General features: G+C 38.0%; 1 protein-coding gene and 1 long non-coding RNA gene across 2 annotated transcripts in view; one reads left to right on the top strand and one right to left on the bottom strand.

Annotated features, from left to right (window-relative positions):
- LOC113049479 (uncharacterized threonine-rich GPI-anchored glycoprotein PJ4664.02-like) overlaps window positions 1–24,039 on the top strand; it is a 212,785-nt gene that overhangs the window by 87,347 nt on the left and 101,399 nt on the right. The gene's annotated exons all lie outside the window — the stretch shown is intronic.
- Window positions 1,212–1,941, bottom strand: LOC113053511 (uncharacterized). Its single transcript, XR_003277240.1, has 3 exons — window positions 1,901–1,941; window positions 1,763–1,819; window positions 1,212–1,281 (listed from the first exon to the last, which is right to left on the bottom strand). It is a non-coding gene; the product is annotated as an uncharacterized LOC113053511 (long non-coding RNA).

The raw sequence follows: 24,039 nt of genomic DNA, 5'->3' as shown, positions 1-24,039 counted from the left end.
AAGAACGAACAATATAATGCAAGCCCTCTTAAAGGTTTTACCCCAAACTCAAATTTATACTAACATTGCAAGACTGCTTTTTACCTCAAGGAGTAATATTGCAAGATCTCGTGCTCTGCTAAAAGCCAGGAGAAACGGCTCTGTATTAATATCAAATGCTTTGCATTGTTAATTTTGCATAAAAGATTGTTTTAACTAGAAGAAATAACAACACTAATTTCATATATACTGCCCTTTAAAAATTGCTTTTCGAGTACCTCCTCAAAAATATGTCTGTTTTCAAGGGTTTTCCAGGACTTAAGTCAAATTCAAGTACTTCAGGCACTTTAAGCACCTTGTACGAACCCTGCATATAAAACTGACCATTTTGTGTGGTGTAATGTTTTTCATAATTTGGCATTTATTATTTCTAAAACGAGGCTGCCTCAAGACCCTACAATGCGTATTAACACCACTGTTGCCTGCTATACTATACAACGGCTGAACTTTAAGTTCCTCAGTTAAGTTTATTGTTTCACAAATAGATAGCACGGTATGCTAAGCTACTACTCTAAACATTTAGATTCTGAAATATTTCATTTAACAATCTATAGCTTCATTCATTTACAATTCCACATGAGTTAAAAGTAATTAATGGTTGTATTTATATAGTTATGATGGCATTATTCATACTGTATGTCTGTTCCTGATATCAGCATAAACTGCTGCTGAACTGTTACGGATCAGAAAGTAAGTCAATAGAGAGACAGTGTGTTACATTACCAGTGGAGACGGTCACTGCTGTGACGGCTCTAGAGCTGGTGTTAATGCTGCTAACATCTGAAAGTTTAGATGAATAGTGATTAAACAGTGACACAAATATCATGAACATGTAGAAAGAGCTCATGGAAATATAATCACCTGCACAGTAGGCTGAACTGCAGACAGTTGGGCTAACCAGCTCATAGACGTAATAATTTCCTGGACAAGCTTTGACTTTAATGGGGTAAGACCCGTAATAACAGCAGTAACTGACCCAGTTACCACAGACATCTCGAGTGACGACTCCATCCTCAACTGTTGGGTGTCCACCACGAATCCACAGTGTGATATCAGTGCCACAGCTATACTGAGCAACACATGTGTCTGGGATGTGAGCGCTCACACCGTTAATGAAGAGTCGATACCAGCCGCTCCAGGTGACAGACTGGTCACAGTAGGAGGAGGAATATGTATTATTTATGGCTCTCCACTGATCGTCCAGCACAGTGTAGTTGTAACAGGGGTCAGCAGAATAATAATCTGTTATGAAAACATTTTAAAATGAATAAAGAACATGTGGCTGTAAATAATATTGTTTCTAAAAATAATTATATCTTCGTGTGGTAAGAAAGATTTAATTTTATAATCTCATAGCTTTACTTGTTCCAAATATATTTATGATTGTATTTATGCAGTAAAGGGAATATAATATATCAAATCAATTTTGTATGTTTTGGGCACTGAAGAGAGTAAATACATGAGTGTTTTCAGGTAATGGAATCAGATGGACTCGACTGTTCATGTCACCAGCAGCTGATGCTCACACGCACACAGAAGAGAAACAGCTGAAGTCAAGATTGTTTTTAAATAATAAAAATCACATTTTGGGTTGTTTTGATAGTTTCTTAAACTACCAAGCTGTTAAAACAACTGACAACTACTTTGAACTTACTGACACAAGCATACATCACATTCATTAGGTCAGAAAATAATTAAACAGAGACTCAGTGTGTTACATTACCAGTTAAGAGAGTCGCTGGTATGACTGCTGAAGAGCTGGTGTTAATGCTGCTAACATCTGAAAGTTTAGATGAATAGTGGTTAAGCAGAAACACAAATCCGATGAATGTGTACAAATGGCTCATGTAAATATAATCACCTGCACAGTATGCTGAACTGCAGACAGTTGGACTAACCAGCTCATACACATAATAATTTCCTGGACAAGCTTTGACTTTAATGGGGTAAGAGCCATAATAGCAGCAGTAACTGCCATCGTTACCACAGACATCTCGAGTGACGACTCCATCCTTAATTGTTGGGTGTCCACCACGAATCCACAGTGGGTAATTAGTGCCACAGCGATACTGAGCAACACAAGTGTCTGAGATTTTAACATTCAGGCCACGAAGGAAGAGACGATACCAGCCTCTCCAGGTGATAGTGTCACACATGCGGTCATAAGATTGTCTGTTAGAGGCTCTCCATGGATTGTCCAGCACAGTGTAGTTGTAGCAGGGGTCAGAAGAATGAGGATCTATTAAGAAAACAAGTAAAATAATTATTAACTTGCTTCTGAAGTCATCTATTCATTAAGCCTTATTAAAACCTTTAAATCAAAGTTTAGAGGCTTTTAAAATGAAGTTTATCCCTTTAGTTTATTTTAGCTTGCTACAAAATTTTAATTTAAATGACATATGATTTCAACATTAACATAGTCTCTTTTTAACTAAGGATTAGAAGTTTGATGACATTCTTTGTGTCAGCCTGATCTAACCTGATCCTAGCCAGAGTAGATAATTGCTTCAGGCCAGTGTCCCAAACCTGGTCCTGGAAAACCCCTCAACAGTAAACATTTTGGATATTGTTCTCATCTGACACAACCATTTCAGGTCCCTACTAATGAGATTATTTGAATCAGGTGTGTTTTATAAAGGAGACATACAAAATGTGCAGAGTTGGGGATACTTCAGGTTCAGGACCAGGATTGGGAAGCAGTGGCCTTGGGACTCAATCTTGAACACAGGGCCTCCATAACTGTAACATCCCTATACACTAGTCCACCAATCAAGACGGGCAGCAAAAGACTATTGGCTCTTTGTCCATTGGATATAATGAATTCTCATTCACCTGTAAGGAAACAAATTAATATCACCATTTCAAAGTGGTCCCCACCCTCTCAATCTATTAAATGATAGCGCAGGGCTACAGAGTCCTGTTCCTGGAGATCTACCTTCCTGCATGGTTCAGCTCCAACTCTGATCAAACACAACTGAAGCAGCTCATTAATATCATCAGAAACATCTGATATTGTTTAATCAGGGTCAGAACTGGGCTGCGTTCCGACAAAACGTTGCACAACGTTTTTTAAACAGAAACGGTGATGCGTTGAACACACTGTTCTGATGACGCAAACTATGGCAGCTGAGAAGGCCATTCTTTGTGTTCTTTGTGAAGAATTTTCAGAGCCATCTATTTAGCCTCACATACTGACTTTATTTGTAGTTCATACGGTTTTAATACCCTGTATTTTCTTTCTCATTTTTAGGAAAAGCACTTAATTACCATTGTTTATTTCTATACCAAATGTCATACACTTGCAATGAAGTTAAAAATATAAACAACTACATCATTATGTTGATATCCTATATTTTTACAATAAAACTTACGACAAACATGTCTTCTTATATCCTCAGTTGTTGCGTATACCGAGCTGCAATGAACACATTTGTACATTATTTTCCTTGAAGCCATTGTGCAAGTTCACTTTAATACCGCGTGCTTTATATACATGTTGCTGCTGATAGGACTGCAGTTCTGACACACCCACCAAACAAGAGAAAACGCATCTCAAACCCCTTTGCACACCGGTGCACGCCGTTTCCAGGAAACATGACGTTCAACACGGAAACCGAAGCAAAACGTTGTGCACCGTTTTGAACTTGAACATGCCCCTGAACTCTGCAGGTACTGTAGGCAGATGTGCACCTCTGTGAATGGGTATGAAGAACAAAATGCTACTTTTGCAAGGGACAAAACAAGTTTTAAATGTTAGTCAAAACATGTTTTCGATGTTAGTTTTCTCTGTTTAATCATACATTATTATGAAGTGATATATTTACAGAAAGGTCTCAGCTGATTAACCATGTAAAAGAACAACTTTTTAACTTATTTTCCTGTTCATTCGTTGGAAAGGTCTAAGACTCCCAAATATATATTTTACCAATCTTTTTTGTTAAACATTATGTAGGAAAAGTAATAGATGAATTTATGACAAGAGTGCACCCTCAGAAATCTACATTACAAAAGGAGCTTTGACCTTTGTTTAAAAATAAGACTTCCTCGTTGCCTTTTTCTCTATCACTTTTTAGAAATCATCAGAAGTTATATATCAATTGAATACATAAAATCTCAAAATTCATCCTTCCAAACCCATTTTAAAATCAAAATCATGTTACAAAATGTTTTCAGTCAAGAATTATAAAAATTTAGGTTTGTATCATGCACATTCAAGTCTATCTTCAAAAACATGAGTGACAGTTAACAGGTGCTCAACTGTCATGTTCTCTGTTTGCTATTGCTGCGATCTTATGAGTAACAGGTTGTAAAAAAATAAAAATAAATAAACAATACAAAAAAATTGGCTGCACAAATAAATTATTTATAATATGAAATACAATACTCCATGAAAAAAATTATACTCCAAAATCTTTTCATGGTTACAGTAGATATAAGGACATTAAGTCATGCAAATCAGGCCAAAATATAAATAAAACTACAATAAAACAATTTATTGTATGAGAAAAAATATATTATGTTCAATAAATACAATATATAGCTATTATATGTATAATAATAATATATAAATAATAATAATAATAATAATAATTATTATTATTAGTATAATTATAATTATTATTAGTAGTATTATTAAACACTCACAGAAATATTTCAGCCCAAATTTAAGATTTATGTAATTTTATTACATGACAAATTCCCATTTATATTTTTTCATAACTTTGATGAAAAACATTTGTTTTTATATTTGTTTTATAACTCTTATTACACTGTAAAACCCGACAAGTAAACTTAACTCAAACCGTTTGAGTAAATAGATTGCCTTGATTTAAACCATGTAAGTTTTAAAACTTTGCATTTAAGTAATTAAGTGTAAAACTATGTGATTAATTAAGTGATTAACTAAGTGCTGATTGAGAATTAGTGATGAACAGCTGCTGTTAACAAACAGAATCACTGAAGAAAAGAGAAACACAAGAACTACTACAACTGACTTCAGACACAGACTTAGATGAAATCAACTGAAATAAAATACATGAAATCTCTCAAGATCTGATTAAACAACCCCACAAACAGCATCACCAGCTCCACTTATTAATAACCAGACTGACTTTATTTCTGTCAGACGTCTACAGAAGATCTTATTGAGAATGAACTGAGGTTTAGATGTTGATTTATTGTTTCATTTGAAGTAACCATGTTAGAGATCAGTGTTTGCTTTAGTTGGGCTCTTGACCCTTGATTTCTCTCTTAGTCTTTTCTCTGGCTGTTATAACAGTGTGTTTCTAAAACATATTTGTTGTAACTCAAAAGCCCAGAAGAAATAAGTGTTAACCTGTATCTAGGTGTAGGTTTTTATATGTTATATTGGTGATGATGATTATTCTTTCTAATCTCTGATGAAGTAGGTGTTGTGTAATTAGTAGAAGTGGTTCTAGTAAAAATGATACTAAGAGCCAGTGGTTCTGTGAGAATCAGTTAATATACAAGTGACTTTCCAAACATTTTGTACACAATAATTTTTCGTCTATGCCAGTAACTGGTCAAACACAGACATCAATAATCAGAATATGAACCTCTACAATGGTGACGAAAAAAACATGCTGCAATGCATGCTGGGTACTATTGTAGAACAAAACTCATCCATGGCTTCCAGCATGCTCTGCAGCATTTTTTTTCTTTTTTTATGGTCACCATTGTTGAGGTTCATAATCTGATTATAGATGTCTGTGTTTGACACCGTAGAAGACCAAACTGTTTGAAAAGTCTTTGTATTAACTGATTATCACAGAAGCACTGGCTCTTAGAATTACTTTTACTTTAATCAACCAAATTACACAACACATATTTCATCAGAGATTGGACTCTATACAGTTCAATAATTGATGATTATCATCACCAATATAAAGTATAACAACCTACACCTAGGTTCAGGTTAACACTTAATTCTTCTGGGCTTTTGAGCTACAACAAATGTGTTTTAGAAACACATGGTTATAACAGCCAGAGAAAAGACTAAGACAGAAGTCAAGGGTCAAGAGCCCAACTAAAGCAGACACTGATCTCTAACATGGTTACTTCAAATGAAACAATAAATCAACATCTAAACCTTAGTTCATTCTCAATAAGATCTTCTGTAAGAGTTATAAAACAGACAAGATTATGTTATTTAAAGTTTATGTGATTGGTTTTCATCAAAGTTATGAAAAAAATATAAATGGGAATTTGTCATGTAATAAAATTACATAAATCTTAAATTTGGGGTGAAATATTTCTGTGAGTGTACTAGTACCAATATAATATTATATAATAATATATTATATATAGAATTTTGTGAGTACACTCAGCTTACCAGAGTCCAGGGGTCAGAAAGTAAAAGTCCTGCCACATTTTTGCTCCACCCATGAACTCAGCAGCTGATTTCACCAGAGGAGGAAACAAGTCATTCCTTCCAAGTCACAAACTAGTCTCAACTCAAATCCCAAGTCCTCAAAGAGTTAAAGTCAATAAGATAATTAAGAGACTAATTAAATTATGATTGTGCATTGGTGATGAACACCTGCTGTTATTGTGCGTTACAGAGGATCAGATGCTGATGTTTTATTGGTTAAAATTATGCCACCATCATTGAGATCAGTGTTTGCTTCAGTTGGGCTCTTGACCTTTGGTTTCTTATGTTAGTTATTTCTCTGTAAAAGTACATGTGCTGTTATAAAACAGTGCGATCTGTGCTTTGCAGAAAACCGTTACTAGCTCCTTTTACATGATGAAGTAATTATTAGGCATCAGCCTGTTTATTTCCAAAACAATTTTTTGTATTTATTATTAACAAATGTTCAGTTTTTAAATAACCTACCTTGTGGAACCGTTGGTTTAATCACTATAATGTAGTGATGGGATTTATGGCTCTTTGAGGGGATCCGGATCTTCGCGATCCGTTCCTTTCAAAGAGCCGTTCAAAAGAATGGCTCTTTTGGCTCTTTTTAAATATTTAGTCAGTTTTAAGAAGCATCTCAGTTTATCCTGGAAATAATCACTGGTAGGTATTATGAGGTGAGATTTGTAGTCAAATAATTAAAGCTCAGATATCACACACCAATATCTGAGTTTGAATTATTCTGAAATATTGATTATTACCTCATTTCTCATGTGTCGACTATATTCCATAGGGTTGCACAAATCCCTCTGCTTAGACAGTGACATCATTATTTTGATTTACCTTTAGTACAAAGTGTGTGTGTGTGTGTGTGTGTGTGTGTGTGTGTGTGTGTGTGTGTGTGTGTGTGTGTGTGTGTGTGTAAAACTACGTTGACTTATGTTATTCATACAATACCTACTCACAAATAAACATAAAAAACAAAGCCGGCTGCAATGAATTTCTGTGCAAAACAGCTTTTACTACAAACACTTCCACACAAGAACATTGTTATCACACAAGAACATTTTGATAGAAAACTATTTTTTTTTTTAAGTAGATAAAATTAGAATAAATAAAATGGAAATGTCTACATACTACATACTATTACTACTGTAAACTTTGCAAATAGGACATCAGCCCCTTAAAGTCAATGAACAATAACAAAGTGGGCTGCAATGAATGTCTGTGGAAAACAGCTTTTAGTGAAACATTTCTATACAAGTACAGTATCACAAAAGAACATTTTTAATGATTTTAAAATAGTTTTAAATGAACACAAAATGCAATGTAAATGCATGCACAACTAATAACTAATATCATCACGCTATAAAGGGTTGGCCTGCGCTGGGTGCGCCCCTCCCCCTATAACTGTTCTGTCTCCTGGCGGAGCTCATTTGTATGAACACGCATAGGAAAAAAGAACGCTAGAAAGAACGGCTCCTCTCCAGTCGTGACTCGGCTCCCATCGTTCATGTTTATGAGCCGTTCAAAAGAATCGGTTCGTTCGCAAACGTCACAACTCTACTATAATGAATACATTTCCTAATGTATGTAATAAATATAAATCTTTTCCTAATAAGACGCACAGACATCATGACCCAGCATATGAATCTCAACAATGGTGACAATCAACAAAACACTTCAAGTTGAAGTGCATGCTGGGTAACACCATAGTAAAAACTCTGATTATGCACTGTAGCATGAATAATTATTGTAACCACTGTTGAGGATCATATGATAAGTGCTCATGTCTAAAATCCCGAGCCTGTACAATTTTTTCCCCCAATATTTAAGCATTACAATAATATTTGTTTAATAGGACTTTTTTGTAGTTCAGTAATTGCTGAACATAATTTAACAAACCAAAGAGAGACACCTTCATGAAGTTAATTAAAATGTTTTAGATAAAAAAAGGGCAATTAAATTTTCTACTTCAAGCTTTTAATTCAGCAATGTGTTAATGTTTACTACGTAACACAACAGCAAGTGTTTAAAAGCAAATTACTTTGAATTATTAAAAGGGTCAAGAGCCCAACTAAAGCAAACACTGATCTCCATGATGGTGGATTCACCACGATTATGGTGACAAAGTTTTTTTTTTTTTTTTTTTTTTTTTTCTTCCAGTTGATTTCATCCAAGGCTGTGCTTAAAGTCAATTGTAGTTCTTGTGTTTCTCTTTTCTTCAGTGATGTTGATTGTTAACAGCAGGTGTTCATCTCTAATGCAGAATTATCATTTAATTAGTCACTTAATTATCTCATTGACTTTAACTCTTTGAGGACTTGGGATTTGACTCAAGACTTGTTTGTGACTTGAAAGGAATGACTTGTTTCCTCCTCTGGTGAAATCAGCTGCTGGGTTCATGGGTGGAACAAAAATATGGCAGGACTTTTACTTTCTGACCCCTGGACTCTCCACCTCTGCAGCTTACAAGTGATAACTCAGTTTCTGCCACTGAGTAAAATATAGAAGAGTTGTGGCGACTTTTCATCTCAATTTTGATTTGAATTCTTACGATTTTGAGTTTATATCTTGCCCATTTGTTTTAACATTTCACAACTTAACTTTTTTCCTTGTGGCTGTAGGTTTATGTCGGAATTCAGACTTATTTTCTTTGCATTATCTTGCATTTCAGACTTTCTTTTCTCTGTGTTGTCTTTATTTATCACAGTCTGTGAGAGTCCTGCTGCTCTTGTGCACTTTTTTTATTTAAATTTTCATAAAAAAAAAATAAGGTGATAAAAGTCAAATACAAACAGACCTTGCTCAAAATCACATACCTTTGATAATCAATTTAAAATAAATGCGCAAATTTAAATAAAATAAATGAGAAATAATAATATTAAATTAATTTAGTCATAGATTATATAATTTAGGATAATTTGCATGATTTATATAGGCAGAAAACATTACAAAAAAAAAAGCAATCCTTAAAAACCACTCAAAAATATTATGTGTAATTATTGTACCATAATGTGTTTTTTTTTTTTTTTTTTTTTTTTTTTTTGTCGTAAGAACATAATTTGTGTGTGTGTGTGTGTGTATTCAATACCAACATAAAAAGAAAATAAGTTAAATTAAAATAAGTCAAAATTTTATTTTGGATGAATTATTCCTTTAATATCTAATTTATTTAACTTTCACAACTTGACTTCATCACATGGTCTTTAGGAAACACAGTTCAGATGGTCACTGCTGTGTTAATGCTGCTAACTGCTTAAAGTTTGGATGATTAGTGATTAAAAAGCATACAGGTGCATCTCAAATTAGAATGTTGAGGAAAAGTTTTATTTATTTTTTATTGTTTAATTTATTTATTTCAGTAATTCAACTCAAATTGTGAAACTCCCCAGCAGGCACAGTACAGCAAATGGTTCAGCAAATTCCTTCAGATTCTTGAATCGATTTTGTTTGACAATCCTCTGCAGTTCTCTCATGTTTTTCTTCCACACTTTTTTGTTCCACTCAATTTTCTGTTAACATGCTTGAATACAGCACTGTACGAACAGGCTCAGGAAACCTTTGCAGGTGTTTTGTGTTTTTATTGGCATATAATCATATTCTAATTTGTTGAGAGAGTGAATTGGTGGGTTTTTGTTAAATGTGAGCCAAATCATCACAATTAAAAGAACCAAAAAGTTTGACTACTTCAGTCTGTGTGCATTGAATTTATTTAATACACGAGCTTCAAATTTTAAATTGAATTACTGAAATTAACTTTTCCTTGACATTCTAATTTACTGTACATTTCATGGTATTTTTGCAGTCTGCAGTCGCAAATAACAAGAGGGTCCTCATTTATGTATGAATGTATCAAAGTAAAAGTATTAATACTTGAGAAAAACAACACTGTCTTCGTCACTTAATGACGTAATGCATCTGAAGCTCATTCAGCCTTTTTTGGGGTAATATAATCAGGTGAACATATGTCTGTTCCTGATATCGGCATAAACTGCTTCTGAACTGTTACAGATCAGAAAGTAAGTCAATAGAGACACAGTGTGTTACATTACCAGTGGAGACGGTCACTGCTGTGACGGCTGTAGAGCTGGTGTTAATGATGCTAACATCTGAAAGTTTAGATGAATAGTGATTAAACAGTGACACAAATATCACGAACATGTAGGAAGAGCTCATGGAAATATAATCACCTGCACAGTACGCTGAATTACATCTAGTTGGGCTAACCAGCTCATAGACGTAATCATTTCCTGGACAGGCTTTGACTTTAATGGGGTAAGACCCGTAATAACAGCAGTAATTGTCCCAGTGACCACAGACATCTCGATTGACGACTCCATCCTCAACTGTTGGGTGTCCACCACGAATCCACAGTGGGATATAAGTACCACAGCTATACTGAGCAACACAGGTGTCTGGGATGTGAGCGCTCACACCGTTAATGAAGAGTCGATACCAGCCGCTCCAGGTGACTGAGGCGTCACAGTAGGAGGAATAATATTGTATACCATTAGCTCTCCATGGGTCGTCCAGCACAGTGTAGTTGTAACAGGGGTCAGCAGAATAAGAATCTGTATTGAAAACATGTAAAAAGTGAAACAAAAAAATATGTTGTAATTCAGTAGTATGCTTTTAGATGGCAGCCTGAATAATCAAATCACTGATAAGTTAAATGCCTGATTTACAGTGTTTGCAAAATATAGTTATCCCTTCTGGCATCGATCTTGCACCTCTGACTCCTTTAAGCAGATAAAAAAATTCACTAGCTAAGTCTGTGCAGTAGACAACAAAAGAGGAATTCATTAAGAAGTTTAAATAAAACTGTCATTATTGTTTGATTGCTATGTGGTTTCTTACTGGCGTGCACCCTAATGTCTCTGAAATAGCATGCTCTCTAGCTTTTAATGGTCTGTTCATAAAAAAACATCTGACTGCTTTGAAATGTAACAGCACACCGCTTATCAACAAGATGCTTGTGTAGATAAAATGCAGTCACAGCAGCATTACATTTTGATCTTGTATTTCAGCATTTGAAATTCTATATTTTATTATTTTGTATTCATACATTCATATACATACTTTATATAATTATGATAATGAAGTGATGATGGCTGTTTCTGTCAGCCATGATGTACTATACTGATTTAAACTGTGGCTGGAATAATTTGGTGTGGAATTATGACTAAATTTAATTTTATAAGATTGTACAGTTATGTGATAACCAGAATGAATGGATATAAGAACAGTTTGGTAGAGGTGGGTGGATCAATCTATACGATCGCCCACCACTACTGCTTGGGTTTTAAATATTTTGACCTTTAGCGTCAGTAACACTCAGAGAGAGACATGCACAATCAGCATATGAATCTCAAAAATGGTGACAATCAAAAGGTCCATGATGCAATGCATGCTGGGTACCAGCACAGGACAAAACTCATAACAAGTTCCAACAAGTACTCCTCGCTGGAGACTCAAAGAGTATATAAGTTACTTACTTAAGTTGACTGTAGCGTGGTTACGTCACATATGTAGGCTACGTGACATATGTGTTTACCGCGCATGCACAGTAACGTACAGTACTGACCAAAAGTTAGGACACACCTTCTCATTCAAAGAGTTTTCTTTATTTTCATGACTATGAAAATTGTAGAGTTACACTGAAGGCATCAAGGGCTATTTGAGCAAGAAGGAGAGTGATGGGGTGCTGCTCCAGATGACCTGGCCTCCACAGTCACCGGACCTGAACCCAATCCAGATGGTTTAGGGGTGAGCTGGACCGCAGACAGAAGGCAAAAGGGCCAACAAGTGCTAAGCATCTCTCGGGGAACTCCTTCAAGACTGTTGAAGACCATTTCAGGTGACTACCTCTTGAAGCTCATCAAGAGAATGCCAAGAGTGTGCAAAGCAGTAATCAAAGCTAAAGCTGGCTACTTTGAAGAACCTACAATATGACATATTTTCAGCTTCACACTTTTTTGTTATGTATATAATTCCACATATAATTCCACATGTGTTAATTCATAGTTTTGATGCCTTCAGTGTGAATCTACAATTTTCATAGTCATGAAAATAAAGAAAACTCTTTGAATGAGAAGGTGTGTCCAAACTTTTGGTCTGTACTGTATATATATTTACTGTAAATACGATTGTGCGCCATACTGACTACCATTAATGTGCATATCCAGGTTCATTTACTTCCGGATGTTCGTAAGGTATGTTGGATATGAGATATTACTTTTGTTTTCTTAAAAAATTGCGTTTAAATTGCTTTTAACTGTAAGAATGCTTTGGTCATAATCATAGAGAGTGTCATTGCAAATGTGTGCGATTTCAAACATTTATGACATGTTTTATGATATAGTATTCGAATGCTGGTTTTTCAAAGTCTTATTTTGCCTTAAATGAACCATTAAAGATGTCTTAAAATAGAGCAGAAAGACTTTATTAATGTAAGTAATGCCATTGATGGTTGCATGCATTGGAAAAAAAATTATCATATTTGTAATCTTTTTCATTAACATGATCAAAGATCAATAGATACTGTAACACATGTATTGTTCATTGTTAGTTCATGTTAATTAATAACTAGTGTTTACCAATGACACCTTGTTGTAAAGTGTTACCTCTTAAATTGACCTTCATATGACTTTTTGGGGACATTGTCAGTGAGAAGAAATTCAGAGAAGAGACCCACTTCGTGTGGCTAGAGTACTGTAATTGTCCGTTTTTCTTTCTCAGACAGACTGTATAGCCCTCAACTGTAAAAATTTCAAAATATGGCAGCGATACCTACTTGCATGAGAAGCACCGGCTGCAGCCTGCAGATCGAGGCGGGGCTGCACCTGGGGTTTGGTTCCCCCACACCTACTCTGATTGGTTCAATCGTCTTTTTATAGACATACATGATAGGAAATGTGTGCGTAGTTGGTGTAGGATGGAGAATGCTGTACAGTTTTATAAAGCCTTCATAATGCACAAAAGAAGAAAAAAAAAACATTAGCCTGTAACTCGCCATGTCCCTGAAATTATTGTTTTGTTAAATTAAGCTGATCTTTAGGCTAACATATGAATATATTAAAGACGATCAGGGGTGCATTTCCCAAAAACACAGTTGCTAACTAAGCAACTTTGTTGGTTGCAATACAATTTCCCATTGCCAACCAACTAAGTTGCTAACAGGTTAGCATATGCTTTTGGGAAACACACCCCAGGTCTTCAGATAGAAGAATGAATTATCGATTAAATAATTTTAGAAAATCTGATTATGAAATTTGAATGAAAGGGGTGTATCATTACTGTTTTAAATTATGTAGCATAAGACAATTATTGTTACATATAATTATACGTCATGCAGTTGATAAATGACACTGCAATATTCTAATGTGTCTGCCAAATAAATTTTTATGAAACTTTTAATTTTCTTTACTACATTGCAAAACATAGACCTTTTCTCCCCTTTATTTCAGGAAAATATGCTGCTCCTCGTTTGAAAGTGAAGAAATCGATAAACTTTTATTTCTATCGGTCAGTGATGATTCTGAAAGGACATACCTGTAAACCATTGCTATAGTAATGAACACAATTTCATGATAATTGTGCTCTTATTTTAGTGCAGTCTCACAGCCACTGTCAAATATTGAGATACACTTTATAAAGTATCATCTATTTATATTAAATTGGTATTTTGTGACCACTGAGCCGATTCTTTTCAATCAGCTGGAATGATTTGGGACATTCTACGTTTAATGTGGCTTAATGCATTAAAACAGTGTTTTTAAAAGGCCAAACTCAGTAAATAAATTAATAATAAAGCGTTCTATTCACTGACAGGCAGATGAGTCCAGACTAAGATTGCAATGTGTTTAATTACGTGTTAAGCATTTTCCTTCCAAAAGACCAAACTCAGTAAACACATTTTTTTTTTACAGACAAGCAGGTTATGGGTGGAAATTAAATGCTTTGTGTTCGTATTCTGTGCTCATATCTGCTTGTCTATGAATAGAATACTTCATTAATAATTTGTTTACTGAGTTTGGTCTTTTTAAAACACTGTTTTAATACATAAAGCCATGTACTTTCACGTTAAGCGTGCTTTTAGAATGTCCCAATTATTCATTTGTGAATTAATCTGGTCAAGAAGAGTAAACTTGCAGCAGCTAACATCTCTTGATTCAATAAATCAGACATAGTGAGTCAAGTTAACAATAAAAAACTGCATTATAGTTAAGGCTTTGTAAAACTGTACAGAGTTTTTAGCTTTTTAAACAGCATTCTCCGTCCTACACCAACTACGCACACATTTCCTTCCATGTATGTCTTTGAAAGACGATTGAACCAATCAGAGTAGGTGTGGGGCGGGGCTGCATGTGAAACCCCACCCCAGGTGCAGCCCCGCCTCGATCTGATCGATGGACAGTATACTGTACACAGAGCTTCAATGTAGGGACTAAGAGCTCTCAGACTAAATCTAAAATATCTTAAACTGTGTTCCAAAGATAAATGGAGGTCTTACTGGTTTGGAACGACATGAGGGTAAGATATTAATGACAATTTTTCAAATTGGGTGAACTGACCCTTTAAAATATCAATGCGCAAGCAATGTGCCTGAACACACCTCTTTTTTAGACCAGCATAGAGCATCACAGCCCCGCCCACAGCCAGGTTACTGGTTTGGAACGACATGAGGGTGAGTTATTAATGACATAATTTTCATTTTTGGGTGAACTATCCCTTTAAGGAGCTGAAAATAGACTGTGCCATAGACCAACTCAAACCTGGTCTAAAGCCTGGCACAATGTTTTTTCCTTATTATTTAAAGAGCATGTTTGTATTGGCGGGTCTGCAACGCACGTACACGCTGCATATTAAACACAGGGACACAAAATTAAAGGATTGTGTAAAGGGTTAAAAGGGGTGTTCAAAGTTAGGCATAAGAGATAAAAAAAAAATAATAAATAAAGGTAATTGAGTTAGTACATTTTGTTGTACAGCCATTTGTCGAAGAGGTGAACAATCTGGGAAAAGTAGACACCCATATATATAGATATATTTTTTGTGATAATGTTTACTAAATAGGTATGAAGAGGCCAATTTCATTGTATTGTACTTGTTACTATGGTGGGTTGATACTTATAGAGGTCACTAGATGGCGCTGAGCACCGGGAGGAACTTAAAACCATTATGAGACAAATGCTGCAGAATAAATACTGCAGTTGAGCTGAACAGAAGCTAAAGTTTTCGTCTCAATGTTTCTATATACAGGTGGGTTAATGTTCCTCAAAATGGTATGCATGTATCTCAGTATAAGAGATAAGAGTGTTGTGAATCGGTAAGTGAGTACGTGCAATGTTTAGAGTTGAGTAGTTTTGCCATAATGTGTAAAATCATGATGTTCAGCTATACACTGCCATACTAAGCTAGCGGACCCGTTGTTATGAGTAACCAAGTAAACAATAGAAACGCGAATGGTCTCGTTTAGTGTTGTTAACTGATCTGAAAATGCATTTAGTGCTAATGTGTGTATAACACATCATGTTAAATGTTTTCCTGTGTTTAAACAGAGTAGTTGATTTTAAGAGTGATGCAAATGTTGTAATTTGTGTTGGTAAATTGACGGAACTAATGTTTATTACAAGAACCAAATGAGAATAAGAAAAAATGTTGTTGTTGAACTGGTCAATATACAATTCATGTTAAATGAAGCACAATGAAAAGTATGGACATTAAGGTGTTTTATTTTACTGTGCTTCCGTTATTATTATTCTATTGTATATTTTGGTATTTTCTGAAGATATTGTGATATCTTACATACTTGAAAGTATTGTGAAATACCTGATGCTACAACAAGCATTTTGTTTATTATCTCAAGGAGTCAAATATTATAATTTTTTCCTTTGTGGAAGCAGAATAAATACTGCAGTTGAGCTGAACAGAAGCTAAAGTTTTCGTCTCATTGTTTCTATATACAGGATTTAAAATCACAATCATCCCCCCTGACACTCACCAGGCCAGGGGGGCAACAATTTTGGGGGCTCGTCCGGGATTAGCGCCTTGTCCTGATGGCAGCTAATCACCAATAAATGAACCTGACATCAAGTTCCTGGACCAACGTGCTACACCAGCGATTCCTGAGGGGAAGAGATGTCTGCGCTACAAGAACTGCGTAGGGGAATCCAGAGGCAGCTTCATCAGCTGATCAGCTCCGCCAAGACAGATGTACTCCACAAGCTGGCAGCCTCAATCAAGGATGAGGCGGGGGAAGATCTACCAGGGGATGATGCAACGGAGGTGGAACTCTATGACTTCATCGTGGACTTTTTAAAAGGTAACGAGTTGGCAAGTCAAGAGGACCAAGGCATGACCCGCCTGCTAGTCTTCAACGATCTCATCACTGAACTGCAACAACCTCCAGCGGCTGCAGAAGAGCAACGTGAGTTACTGGCAGAGACTGAATCATTAGTGGCACCTTCAGTTGTGAATGTTAAGGCAGACAAATTATCAGTTGTAGCCAGCCAGGTAACTGATGTGATAAAGCTGACAGATGTTGCTGCTTTACTGCCTCGAAGAGAATTCAAGATATACAGTGGCCAGATTTCTGACTCAGATTCTGATGTTAGCTATAGCTCACTGTGTAGGCAGATTGATGAAGGGATATCTGAGAATTTCTCTGAGGCAGAAGTAATTCGTACTGTTCTAAAGATAATTAAGCCTGGTACTTTCAAAGACATGCTGACGACCAAAGTTGGGTTAACTGTAGCTGAGCTTAAACGTTTCCTCAGAGCACACTTACGAGACAAGAGTAGTGCAGAGCTATTTCAGGAGCTTAGCAATACCAAACAACAGGACAGAGAAAGCCCACAACAGTTCATGTACCGGTTAATGGGGCTTAAACAGAGAATATTGTTTGCTTCTCAGCAAGGTAGCTCAGAGTTTCAATATGACGACAAACTTGTCCATGGGGTATTTCTTCACTCGCTGTATCAGGGGATAAGTGAGAAATATGCACATGTAAGGCGAGACCTTAAACCCCTCCTTACCAATACAAGTATAACTGATGATTTCATCTTAGAGATAATGACAAAGTCAGTTAGTGAAGAGGTTGAGAGACAGGCACGCCTAGGTCAGACACACAAAACCAAAACAGTCACAGTCAATACCACACAACAACGGGAGAGACAACACGCAGTCCAGCCTCCAGCTGAAGTTCAAGCCAGCGTTCTTCAAACGCAAGCCGAAGTCCAGGCTAACCGCACAGCTATACACGAACTGACAGCACATGTCTCTGCCTTAGCAAAAACTATAGAGAAGGCTCTCACCCCTACAGCCAGTACTCCAGTGCCGTCACAGGCCCATCCGTTAAGTACCGTGCAACCACCCAAGTCTGTCCCAAGGGGAAAATGCAAGTCATGTTTAGCTCAAGGGACTGCAAACTGCAACCACTGTTTCAGGTGTGGCCAGGAAGGGCACAGAGCTGTGGGCTGCCTGTCAAAACATAAGCCAGCGGGAAATGTGATGGGGTCACTGGGGAGGGACCACCAGTGACCAAACAAGAGCCAGAGTCCCCTGCTTCCGTAACCAGCCATGACTTCATAACTCCCACTCATTGTCCATCACTATCGAAGCACAGAGTAAGAAAAGGAAACCATTTAGCAAAACTGATAGGCAGAAAGTGCTTGCTAAACTGTACTCTCAACGGTGTGCAGATTGATGCACTACTAGATAGTGGAGCTCAGGTTACGATACTGGAAAAGTCTTGGCTTAAGGAACATTTACCTGACATTAAAATCCAGCCACTCACAGACCTACTACCAGATAATACACTCAGAATCACAGCTGCTAATGGAACAGATGTACCTTTTGAAGGGTGGGCTGAAATATTGGTGGAAATCAAAAGTGTAAAACATGGTCAGGTAGCCATTAATGTACCCATGCTAGTGAGTCAGAGCTGTGTTAGTGGCCTGTTGCTAGGGTTCAATGTGATAGAGGAAATTATTTTAGAGAGTCGGGAAGAGCCAGAAAGTGTCAGTCTTAGTGATTTGCTAGCAGAGGCATTAAAGCTCCATCGAGATACAGCTGAAACTATTGTGTCCGTAATTAGTGATACTCCAGCCAAAACAAAGCCGGCAAATGACATCATCAGAGTGGGGAAGAAAGGTCTTACAGTTCCAAGTAGCCAAATATGTGAACTGAAGTGTCGTGTCAGATCATGGCCACAGGGAGGAACAATGCTTTTTGAACCCAACTTAGAAAGTGTCTTACCGGAGGGATTACAACTATTTCCTGCATTAGTTGATGTGCCCGGTGGTGCCTCCAAAGCGGTGAAAATCTCCATCTGCAACTCCACCAAGCATGACATTTTTCTGCCACCAAGGACAGTCTTAGGCTGTATAGAAGAAATGGTTGACAGCAAACCAGTCAATCTTTGTTCCCCGGCTAAGCAACCAGCAAAGTCGAAAAGTGATACTTACACATGTGTCGTACAGGTTAGCCCAAGCAGCGGTGCCAGCAGCAGAACGAACAGCTCAGTAGAGTCTCACACACAAGAAAAGTGGCACCCCCCGGTCAAATTAGAACATCTTGATCAGCAGCAGCAGGAGATGGTGCGCCAGATGCTTTTCGAGGAGTCTGATGTGTTTGTAAAAGAAGAAGGAGGCATCGGTTGTATACCTGACTTACAGCTGAAAATTAATGTGGTAGACAACAACCCAGTTCAAAGATGCTATAACTCCATACCTAAACCCCTATATAAGGAGGTGAAAGAGTATGTGCAGAATCTCCTAGACAGAGGTTGGATCCGCAAATCTGTGTCTTCATATTCGTCTCCGGTTGTTTGTGTGCGGAAAAAGGACCAGAGTCTGCGGCTGTGTGTAGACTTCAGAGGCCTGAACCAGAAGACCATTCCAGATCGTCATCCGTTGCCCCGAATCCAAGACCTTCTTGACAGTTTGGGGGGCAACACATGGTTCTCCATCCTGGATCAAGGCAGCGCGTACCACCAAGGATTTGTGAGCGAGGAATCCAGACACCTTACAGCCTTCAGTACACCCTGGGGGTTGTATGAATGGATACGGATACCATTTGGCTTGACGAACGCACCTGCAGCTTTCCAGAGGTGTATTGAGGGTGTGTTGGAAGGTATTCGAGATGAATGCTGTGCTCCATACCTAGACGATGTGCTGTGTTACTCAACGTCTTTTGAGGATCACATACATCACCTCAGACAAGTTCTCAGTCGCATGAGAGAACACGGCATCAAACTTAGATCAACCAAGTGTGAGTTGTTTAAAAGAGAGGTTCGTTACCTCGGCCGACTGGTGTCTGGGGAAGGAGTCAAGATTGATCCACAGGATTTGGCAGCAGTGATGGCACTCAAAGAAAAAGAGCCTCGCACAGTTGGAGATGTCAAGTCCCTGCTGGGGTTTCTGGGGTACTACCGCTCCTTTATCCAAGACTTCTCTCGACTTGCTAAGCCACTGTTTGAACTATTACAGAAACCCACGGAAACAGACGGAAGTCACTCCAAAAATCAGATAAACAAAAGTAAAGTTGGAGCTCAGAAAGTAGATAAAGGACAACTCCCATCCAGAACCCCGATCACATGGAGAGCACAGCACAGGGATGTAGTAGCCAAGCTAGTTGACATGTTGACGAATCCACCCATCTTAGCTTATCCAAACTTTAACCTTCCATTCATACTGCACACCGATGCGTCCAACGAAGGATTAGGAGCAGTGCTATATCAGCGGCAGGACAACAAGTTGCGGGTCATTGGGTATGGTTCCAGAACTCTTACACCTGCCGAGAGAAATTACCACCTCCACTCCGGAAAACTTGAGTTCTTGGCTCTCAAGTGGGCCATTTGTGACAAGTTTCGTGATTACTTGTATTATGCTCCAACATTCACAGTTTTCACGGATAATAACCCTTTGACATATGTCCTTAGCACTGCCAGACTAAATGCCGTTGGACACCGATGGGTTGGTGAACTGGCCGACTTTCACTTCGATATTAAGTACAGGCCAGGGAAGATCAACACTGATGCAGATACACTGTCAAGGTATCCTGTGAAACTTCAGGATGGCATGAAATACCACACGGAGACCATGTCACCTGAGATTGTGTCTGCGGTATGGCAAGGCAGCAAAGCCCTTCAAGAAGGTGACGTACCTTGGGTTGCAGCTTTGCAGCTGGAAGGTGGAAGTGCAGAGGTTGTGCCATCTGCGAGTATTTCCAGTGTTCCATCAGAAGACATCCAGGCAGCACAGCAAGAGGAATCTGCTATCTCAGAAGTTATTTCCCTAAAACTTCAAAACTGGATTCCCAACAAAAGGGACAAAAGAAACATGAGGAAAGAGACAAGGAGACTGCTGTATGAATGGAATAAGTTAGAAGTGGATGACGGGATTCTCTATAGGCGGACTGAACAACACAGGCAGCTTGTCCTCCCTGAGAAGTGGAAACCTCTGGTGCTTAAGACCCTCCACAACGACATGGGCCATGTTGGTGCAGAGAAAGTATCTCATCTCGCCCGCGAGAGGTTTTATTGGCCAAATATGCAGCAGGAAATAGAGGACTATGTAAACAAAAGATGCAGCTGCATTAAACAGAAACGCCCAAATCTTCCACAGAGAGCGCCAATGGAACACATATCCACAAGCAGTCCATTTGAGTTAGTGTGCATTGACTATCTCCACCTGGAGCAAAGCCAAGGCTATGAATACATCCTGGTCCTCGTTGACCACTTCACGCGCTTTGCTCAAGCATACCCATCAAGGAACAAATCGGGAAAAACAGCAGCCGATAAGATATTTAAAGACTTCATCCCTCGCTATGGTTATCCGGAGAAGCTCCACCACGATCAGGGCAAGGAGTTTGAGAACAGTTTGTTCAACAGGTTACAGCAGCTGGCTGGTATTGGTCATTCAAGAACCACACCGTACCACCCACAAGGTAATCCTGTGGAGAGACTGAACCGCACACTTCTGCAGATGATGCGTACCCTGGAAGAGGAAAAAAAGAGTCAGTGGAAAGATCACCTGCCCCATGTCGTGCACGCCTACAACTGCACAAGGCATGAGGCCACCGGCTTTTCCCCATTCTTCCTCTTATTTGGTCGACCTCCACGCTTACCTGTTGACTTACTGTTCCCACCAAAGACAGAGTCTGAGTCATCTAATCGACAGACATATGCACAGAAGTGGGCAAAGAGGATGCGTTCCGCATATGAAATTGCTGCAAACAACAGTGAAAAATCGTCAGCCAAAGGAAAGAGTCAGTATGACAGAGCAGTCAGGGGTGTTGTTCTTCAGCCAGGCGACCGAGTGCTGGTAAAAAACCTGTCAGAGAGAGGGGGGCCTGGGAAGTTGCGCGCTTACTGGGAGCAGACAGTACACCGTGTTGTGGAGAGAGTTGATAATGGACCAGTTTATAAGGTGCAACCTGAGAAGGGACCCAAAACCCTCCGTGTGTTACACAGGAACTTACTTTTGCCAGTGAACGAACTGCCACTAGAGGAAACACTTCCTGCACCATGTTCAAAAGGAAAAACAAAGTTAAAAAAACTGAAACAAACCATTGCAGATACTCATGAAGAAAACACAGACAGCTCTGATGAGGAATACACTTACCAGCAGATTCCATGCTACAGGTTGGTGAGATCCCAACAGGCAGAGCATTATCAAGCAGTGCATCACCCTCAGACTGATCAGAGGCTAAGGACTGAAGCTCCTGAGTTTCACTCTTCTGTCAGAGAAGGCATAGACACCCAGGAGCATGTTCAGAACACATCACACACACAGGACAGAGGTCTTGAGGACTTCAGAGTGGAGGATGAACATCAAGTGGAGGAAGAGCAACATGACAGGATGCAAGTGGGGGAGGATGAACACCAATTGGAGGTGGAGGTAGTCAGAAGATCCCAAAGGACAGCCAAGCCAAAGAAACTGTTCACCTATGGTACACTGGGACAGCCATCTTATCAGCAGCAGAATGCAGGGATAAACTCATTACTGCCAAACTACCCTCCCCAAAGTAATCTCAATACTGTCCCTCTTCCGTACTTCACATATCTACACCCTTACTATTACAACTGCTTCACCCATGCATACTGACATATCACAGACTCACGTACATCTTAAGACATACAGTCAAATGTCAGGAGACATTAAAAAACAGGGGAGAGTGTAAAGGGTTAAAAGGGGTGTTCAAAGTTAGGCATAAGAGATAAAAAAAAATAATAAATAAAGGTAATTGAGTTAGTACATTTTGTTGTACAGCCATTTGTCGAAGAGGTGAACAATCTGGGAAAAGTAGACACCCATATATATAAATATATTTTTTGTGATAATGTTTACTAAATAGGTATGAAGAGGCCAATTTCATTGTATTGTACTTGTTACTATGGTGGGTTGATACTTATAGAGGTCACTAGATGGCGCTGAGCACCGGGAGGAACTTAAAACCATTATGAGACAAATGCTGCAGAATAAATACTGCAGTTGAGCTGAACAGAAGCTAAAGTTTTCGTCTCATTGTTTCTATATACAGGTGGGTTAATGTTCCTCAAAATGGTATGCATGTATCTCAGTATAAGAGATAAGAGTGTTGTGAATCGGTAAGTGAGTACGTGCAATGTTTAGAGTTGAGTAGTTTTGCCATAATGTGTAAAATCATGATGTTCAGCTATACACTGCCATACTAAGCTAGCGGACCCGTTGTTATGAGTAACCAAGTAAACAATAGAAACGCGAATGGTCTCGTTTAGTGTTGTTAACTGATCTGAAAATGCATTTAGTGCTAATGTGTGTATAACACATCATGTTAAATGTTTTCCTGTGTTTAAACAGAGTAGTTGATTTTAAGAGTGATGCAAATGTTGTAATTTGTGTTGGTAAATTGACGGAACTAATGTTTATTACAAGAACCAAATGAGAATAAGAAAAAATGTTGTTGTTGAACTGGTCAATATACAATTCATGTTAAATGAAGCACAATGAAAAGTATGGACATTAAGGTGTTTTATTTTACTGTGCTTCCGTTATTATTATTCTATTGTATATTTTGGTATTTTCTGAAGATATTGTGATATCTTACATACTTGAAAGTATTGTGAAATACCTGATGCTACAACAAGCATTTTGTTTATTATCTCAAGGAGTCAAATATTATAATTTTTTCCTTTGTGGAAGCAGAATAAATACTGCAGTTGAGCTGAACAGAAGCTAAAGTTTTCGTCTCATTGTTTCTATATACAGGATTTAAAATCACAATCATCCCCCCTGACACTCACCAGGCCAGGGGGGCAACAATTGCAATGCATATATATATATATATATATATATATATATATATATATATCAGATCATATATATAAATGCCTACATGTCATAATGGATAATCACCGCATGTATCAGAATTAGGCAGTCTATTTGCTCGCACACAAGCAGCTCCATTTAATCGGAGACGCTTTCTGTCTTCACGCTTCCCAAATTCCGCCGTGTAAATAGCAAATCCATCATGGCATGAATATAACTAAAATAGCACGAATATAATGAAAAATAGCAAAAGTGGATTTGGACACGCCCTGAGTCCACCTGCGCCGTGTGCTTTACACTTTGCGTTTA

The sequence above is a fragment of the Carassius auratus genome, chromosome 1, assembly GCF_003368295.1.
Source record: "Carassius auratus strain Wakin chromosome 1, ASM336829v1, whole genome shotgun sequence".
Classification (NCBI taxonomy): Eukaryota; Metazoa; Chordata; class Actinopteri; order Cypriniformes; family Cyprinidae; genus Carassius; species Carassius auratus.
Note: the sequence above shows the minus strand (reverse complement) of the source record. Positions and strands in the feature narration are given on the sequence as shown.